Source organism: Camellia sinensis, chromosome 1, assembly GCF_055761805.1.
Source record: "Camellia sinensis isolate YWXY chromosome 1, ASM5576180v1, whole genome shotgun sequence".
Lineage (NCBI taxonomy): Eukaryota > Viridiplantae > Streptophyta > Magnoliopsida > Ericales > Theaceae > Camellia > Camellia sinensis.
Window position 1 is genome coordinate 191,087,525 of NC_138961.1, and position 7,894 is coordinate 191,095,418.

The window sequence follows — 7,894 nt, forward strand, 5'->3', positions numbered from 1 at the left end:
AAATATCGGCATTTTAGTCAATATGTTGTTGTTATAAAAGTAAAAGTTCTAATGATTATTTTAGTACACTCACTTAAATATTTTTCCGCTCGCGTTTAGTAATTTGTTCAATAATTGGCCGTAGGTAATTTTAGTTACTGACCATCACGATACTTAACCCTTAAGTACGGGGAGTGGGTCGTGACAGTTTGAGATGATCTAAATAAATGTATTTTTTAATAAAGATATGTAGAAAAATAAAGAACAAATGTGACTCAAAAAAATATAAAGATAAAAAAGTGTACTAATATAGGGGATGCCAAACAACCCCTTAGTCACTTTCCAAACAAGACTTAAAAATCTCTTTATCTCCACATGTAATAACCCTCATCACTGCTTACCGATAAACATTGATTACCGTCAAACTGAACTGATTATGACTGATAATTGAACTGATTAAAGTACTGAACTGACTGACTGAAAATTGGAACTGAATTGACTGAGTATGTGTGTTAATCTGTATTCTATCTGTTTGATTGTTTACTTGATCTGTTCACGTTTTATGTTTAAACTGCTAATTGAAGGCCTTATCGGCGGCCGAACCAGGAATTGATTGATGTTTTATGATCCTCATAATTAATGTGATTTTATGGTGTATTTGTCTGAAAACTTGATTAGGTATGATTAAATTAGATTAAATATTGATCAATTGCTTAAGTTGGCCCTATTTACTAAACTAACCCTTAGTGGCCCACTCAATACAATATATTTGAGCCTCATTAGACACGTAGGCAACATTTTGTTCAGCCATTTCCTTGCTCTTGCTGACTTGAGAGGGAAAGAGGGAGAGAAAGCTTGAGTTCTTCACAATTTGCTTAGAAACTTGAAGAATTTGTAGGAGATTTGCATAGTTGAGCTTCCTTGCCTTGAATACTAGACTTAGGTAAGAGAATTTAACCTTCTATTACTGTATTTGAACTTGTTCATGCTTAGTTTTTGAGCCTCTAGTGATTTGAGCCTTGAATTGGTCCATATATGTTGAATTGGAGCCTAGCTCATGCATGCATGCCTTTATTTTGAAGTTTTGAAGTTATCTATCATCAAATTGTACATGCATGCCCATATTTTTACAAAAGACCATGAACTCATCATGTTTTTGAAAGATTTGGCTCACTGGAGCATGAAATTAAAGCTTTGAATTGGTTTGAATTCATGCATGTTTCCATACTCTCCTTGTTCATGAAAATTGGTTGAAATTGAGTTGAATTAAACACCTTTGGGCTTTGATTTCTCAAATTGAGCTTTGAATCATGTTTTACTATGAGTTTATAAGAGTTTTCCAGGAAATTCAGCCCAAGAGGATCGGTTTTGATGCATTTGAACCTGGTTTTGGCTTGGAGGTGCAATCTGGAATTCCCAGATTTTGCACTTCCGCTCGAGCGGGGATAGTGACGCTTGAGCGTGGAATCCAAGCATCTAGTATTTCTCTGCACTGTTTTACAGTCCGCTCGAGCGTAGGATTGGGCGCTCGAGCGGAGGCATGTGTCTCACGATCGAGCGGGCGTCGAGCGCCCGTCGAGCGGAGATTTCACCCATCCAGTACTTTTACAGTACGCTCGAGCGGGAGAGTTGACGCTCGAGCGTGTACCTTTGTTACATGTCCGCTCGAGCGGGTAAACCTGCGCTCGAGCGGGACTCTATTTTTCTGAAACTTCTGAAACTGCTTTTTGAGTACATCTTTGCATCCCCATCCCATTCTAGGCATTCTTAGGCCTAGTTTAAGGCATCTTACTGAGGATATAGATGTAGAACACACCGAGGCATTAGGGGTTAAGTTACTATCTTTCCCAGCTGTGTAGCTTAGTGTGTTCAATCTGTTAACTGTGTAAGGTTGGCGACTGGGGAGGCACGCTCTAGCTTACTGTAACCCAGAACTCTGTGAGTAACGATTGTGTAAAGATATGTTCACAAATGATTATCTTCTGAACAACTGAACTATACTGTTTTCTGAACTGATACTGTTAACTGAATGAATGTATGTCCTATATTCTGAACTGTATTGTGGCATCCTTAGCACCTACTGTTTACTGTTACTGTGACAGAAATCTCTGTCGGTTCCCTTGTTGGAACCACTACTGTTTACTGACTGATGGCCATCATTACTGTTCGGTCTTTTAAGACCTACTGCTTACTGTACTGTTATGCAAATGGGTGTACCACATATGACTGTACTGACTGAACAACTGAAATACTGTTTAATTGAACTGTTTTCATACTGTAAGGACATTCATTCTTAACCTCTTTACGCATTATGTTATTCACTGGGTTTTAGCTCACTGCTCATATATATATGTAGGTGTTCAGGCACCAGACCGCGGCTAGGAGCGTCAGAGTCACTCCAGTTTTGTCAAGCCAGCCTATGTGCCTCACTGCGAGGTTCCGAGCCTATCGTGTTAAGGCTTAGGGGTGTTTTACAATTCCCCCTTCTGTACTGTCTTACTGTTTTGTAATAACCGAATGGATTGTATAGACTGCATGTTACTGTACTGTTATGTAAGGGATGAAGTCCCTAGTCTGAATGATTGTAAATATTGTGCATACTGTTCTGCACTGTCTACGTACAAATGTATGAAAAGTCTTTTTGCATATAGACTGTCACAGCTCATTGGACATTGTTTATTTACTGTTTTGGCTTCCGCCAGGCCCTGTACTCTGTTTTACTATTCTACTGTTCTGCAGGCCTTCGGTAATTTCGGATTACTGGCCGGTTACGGTGCTAAACCCATAGGGCCGGGTTTGGGTCGTGACACCACATTAGTTTTTATCTCTACATTTTTTTTCTTGCATTTTAAAATTTATTTGACATATTATAGTTTCGACTTTATTATAGTTATGGTTTTAAAAAATTTACACCTCTCTTGGGGGTTAAAAAAAAAGACAAACACTTTGCTTGATTCCATTTTTTCAAAGGCACTTTTTAGAAAATTTTACTTTCTTATTTTTTGTGTTTTTTTTTTATTTTTACTAATTTTTTTTAATATTTTAAGTAATTTTTTTAATACTTTTTAGACATACTTAACATAAATATACTTAAAAAGTAAAAAATTTGTAAAAAAAATCTTTTAAAAATTTACTAAATACCAAAAATACAAAAAAAAAAACAAGAATTCAGTACATTTTTTTTTTGTATTTTTATGTATTTATTAATTTTTTAAAATATTTTTTCACAAATTGTTTACTTTTTAGATACATCTAAGTAAGGTGCATCTAAAAAAGTAAAAAAAATATCTAAACTTTTAAAAATATTCACTAAAAATAAAAAAAATATGAAAACCAAAAAACTCAATTTTCAAAAAATTTAATCTGAAAAACTCAAACCAAACACACTGAATAAGTTTCACAAATTTTGTATTATTAACTTCTTTAAAATTTTAATTTATGCAACTCAATTTTTTTTTCTTCAATAATTCATTAGCTATAATGATAATAAAATAATATTATTATTTATTTTACATTGAAATATACATTTTTATTTTATTTATTTTGTGTTTTTATGTCATTCACATTAATTTTGTTAGACTTATTTATTTTGATGATTTATTTAATTATATTTTAATTTATTTGAAAGAGAAAAATAAAATCCAAAATTTATTTTGATGATTTATTTAATTATATTTTAATTTATTTGAAAAAGAAAAATAGAATCAAAATTTATTTTGATAATTTATTTGAAAGAAAAAAATATAATCAAAATTTATTTTGTCCAATTATTTCTCATCTAAACCTTTATCCTAAATGTTGTTAGAATGTATTTAATATTTGATTAAATCAGGAGTTCAAACAGCTCAAAACAAAGGTTCAAACAGCCCAGCACAGCAGTAGGCCAAAAGGTTCAAGTGGAAGATATTCAAATTAGTAATGATAGAGTGGAAGATATTCAAATTAGTAATGATGGAAGTACAACAGCTATAAACAATTATAAATTCAAATGAATACAATAGTTATAAACGGCTATAAGTTTCATTACATATACCAAAGCCTCTAATGTAAACAAGTTACTAAAAAAAAATTAGAAAATATTTTTTGATTTATAATCACTCACATCCATTCTCTGAGAAGTGCTCTTCAATTTTTGTTTACATCATTTCTAAAAAATTATACACTAAGCCTTATAGCATTAAGCTCATCTTTCTTGTGTGAGGTTTATAGAAAAATCAAAACTTCATTTTTATATCTATCTTTGAGAGATAATTATTATAGCTTTCTGTGAAAGCAAAAACACATTTTTTTCAACCTTGTAAGAGTGTAGTACACTCAGTGTTCTTGACTTAGAAAGTCTATGTAAAATCTGTGGAGTATTGCTCTATCTGTGAAAAGGTTGCTAGCATCCTGTGAAGCTAGAAGATAGTGAAAAATCTCAAGTGAAGCTTGAGGAGTGGATGTAGGCTTGGTTGAAGCCAAACCACTAGAAATCTGTTTGTCTTTCTTCCCTAATCTCTTTACTTTTCTACTACTGCTATACCTATCTAATATTCATGTGCTAATCATTTGATTTACCCTGTATGTTAGTTATACTTCATTGTTATTTTGCTTGATCATTTACTGCTAAGTTCATCATTGTGCTTGTTAATAATTTGTTGTATTAGTAATTAATTTTATTGGGGTATTATTAATTTTAATTTGTAGAAATCTAATTCACCCCCCTCTTATGTTGCTTTTTGGGTAACAATTGGTATCAGAGCCTGGGGCTCTTGTTTAGATTTAATAATCTTGAGTTTTCGATCCATATCAACCATGTATTCTACGTACTCTGCTATAGGACAAGCTAGAAATAGGCCACCTCTTTTTGATGGTAGTAATTACATTCATTGGAAAGAAAAAATGACTTTATATCTTCAAGCTACCAATTATGCTTTGTGGCTCATTATCACTAAAGGTCCTAAAATCCCTACCAAGGTAGTAGACCATATCAGTGTGCCTAAACTTGAGGATGAATTTGATAAACGTGATTATAAACTCCTTCAAGCTAATGCTAAAGCCAAGCTTATTCTTGTGTGTGGACTAGATGCAAATGAGTACAATAGAATTTCTGGATGTATTACTGCTAAAGAGATTTGGGATAAAGTTGAAATCACCTATGTAGGAACTAGCCAAATAAAAGAGTCTCGGATTCACATGCTTATTCATGATTATGAACTCTTTACTATGGAATCATTTGAATTTATTTCTGAGATGTTTTATAAATTTACCAATATTATTAATGCTCTAAAATCTCTTGGTAAATTTTATACTAATGATGAGCTTGTAAGAAAAATACTTAGGTCTTTGCCAAATGAATGGGAAGTTAAGGTTACAACTATCCAAGAAGCAAAAGACCTAACAAAATTAGGCATTGAAGAACTCTTAGGCTCACTCACGGCTCATGAACTTTCAATGATAGATGACAGCAAAAAGGAAGCCATTTGGGGAGGAAATCATGGAGTAGCCAACTTGTGTCCCATGGCTCTTAGAGAAGAAGAAACCACTCAAGATGAGGTAATTTCTAATTATGTAGAACTTGAAAGTGCTTTCAATGAATTACATGACATATTTAGAAACGTTTGTGTTAAGAATTCTAAATTAAAGAAATTAGTTACTTCTCTTTCAAATGATATGGGAGCTTTAAAAATGAAAAATGTTACTTTGAAAAATGACTTTACGTCTATTGCCAATGAGAAAAATATTTTAAAAAACAATGTTGAGGATTTAAACAAAACTCTTGAAAATTTTGTAAAAGGAAAAGAAAACCTCAACAAGCTTCTTGGAAATAAAAGATGTGTTTTTGACAAAGTAGGCATTAGTTTTGATCCTCCTAGACCTTTTATGAGATTAAATGTTCTTGAGACTAATCCCCATGCACCCAAGAAAGTATGGGTACCAAGAAAGAAATCAAGATATTTTGTAGGTGGAATCTCAAAGAACACCAAGGACTTCGAGAGAAAATGCACAACAAGAGTGTTTAATCTAAAGAGCAAAATCAACTCCTACAAGAAGAAGAATGATGAAATGAAAATCACTAATATGAACAACAGAGGTAATGTATGGGTGAAGATTCCAAAGAGGTAAATGAAGGTATAACTCCTAACACACCTTTAAGCTTAAAGTTCTATATTATTTAAGGTGTGATTTGTGTACAATAGGTTGTGTCTAATCATTGCTTCCATGTAACCTAATTGTATGAAGTTTGCTAAGTCATGTTCTGCTAGTTTCTTTCAAACTTTCATTGAACTCAAAAATGAGAATTATATTATTTTGATGAATGCCTATTAGAATATGAATGATTCATGTATTCATTAACATTTTATATCATTTCATCCATTGCTATGAAAAAGAGATAAGAAGTGATAAATTTTTTTGTGAGCATACTTTTCACATTTTATATATGACTTCATACTAGTATGTTAATTCCTTTTTGAGTCATATCTTTGTAGAATCAATTTTGATGTCTAGCATGTTTTTGAGATGTATACTATCTATATTTTGAATTCTACATTTGTGATCTCAAGAATATGCTCAATATGAAAATTTCATACTTATATGCTTTACATTGGAATATTTGAATGAGTTGTGAAATTCCTTGATTATGATCCATCAACAATGTCTAAATCAAAATAAGTATCATACGTTTGTAAAGACATTGCATCTATCCTATTAAATATCTTTTGAATATGGATTATATTGGCATACATCTCATGAAATGTTTTTGATTGATAAATTGTTGAATTAATTGTTTATAACATTCATGTTGTGTTCCACATAGTAAAATGTTTTTATCACGCTTGAGTATGTGGATTGAATTGATGAAAATGCCTCTTGATAATGTTATATGATTAAATGAGATTGTTGCATCATTTCTTAATAAAACAAAGAGTATAACACTATTTTCTTATGCATATTATGCTATGTGCTACAACTTGAAAATTCTGAAAAATAGCATTCCAAACTCTTGTTTGATCATTGAATTATTTTTCACCTTTTGAGTTTGTGATAAGAAGTGATTTGTGCTGTATTTTTATTGAGTAATATTGATTGTTCTATGAATTCTATATTTACACAAAATCATATTAGAAAAGAGTAACACCAACTTAGGGGGAGAAATCATTTTGCTGACATACTTGTTAAACCCTTTTAAGATGAACTCCTTATGAAAGAAAATTGAAGATTGAAAAACACCTTTATGCTCTTGCTTGGCAACCTTGTTTGATCTATGCACTATTATGTCTATTATAGTCTTGAGATTGGTATGCTCTTGCTTAAATCTTCATATTTGTATGCTCTTGCTAAGAAATTGAGAATTAGATCATGCTCAAATGTTTCTCATATACTCATTAACAATTTGGTCTCTCATTATTATTTTTTGTTTGGGCTTAATTTTCTTATTTTTTTCTGTACATTTTAATTTCATTTTTTCAGTCCTAAACCATAAAAACAACAACAAATCAAAATATAAATATTTACATAATAAAAAAAAACAAAACATCATTCATTTTTTTTTACGGCCATACGCCGATCAAAATAAACATATTTACATAAAAACAAAAACACAAAAAAAAACCTTCATTTTTTTTTACGGCCATACGCCGATCTTACTTACTCGCCTCTTCCACCGCTCTCTTATTCTTTTTATCACCTTGGGCGACGCTTGCCGTCCCTGCCCTAGTGCTTCGTCGGGAGCGAGCAATCCCCGCCGATTATCAAAAGCCAAGAATGATGTTGCTCCAAATCGGGCCATGGAGGTGGTCTTCCATTTAAGCTCCTTATTTTCGGCTTTCAGTGCGCCTATTTCTGTTGCGCATCCTTGTACATGCGCTGGAGTAGAGAGAATTAGGCATTGACCTGATGAAGCTCACTCGTCCTATTCTACAATTGGTGAGCC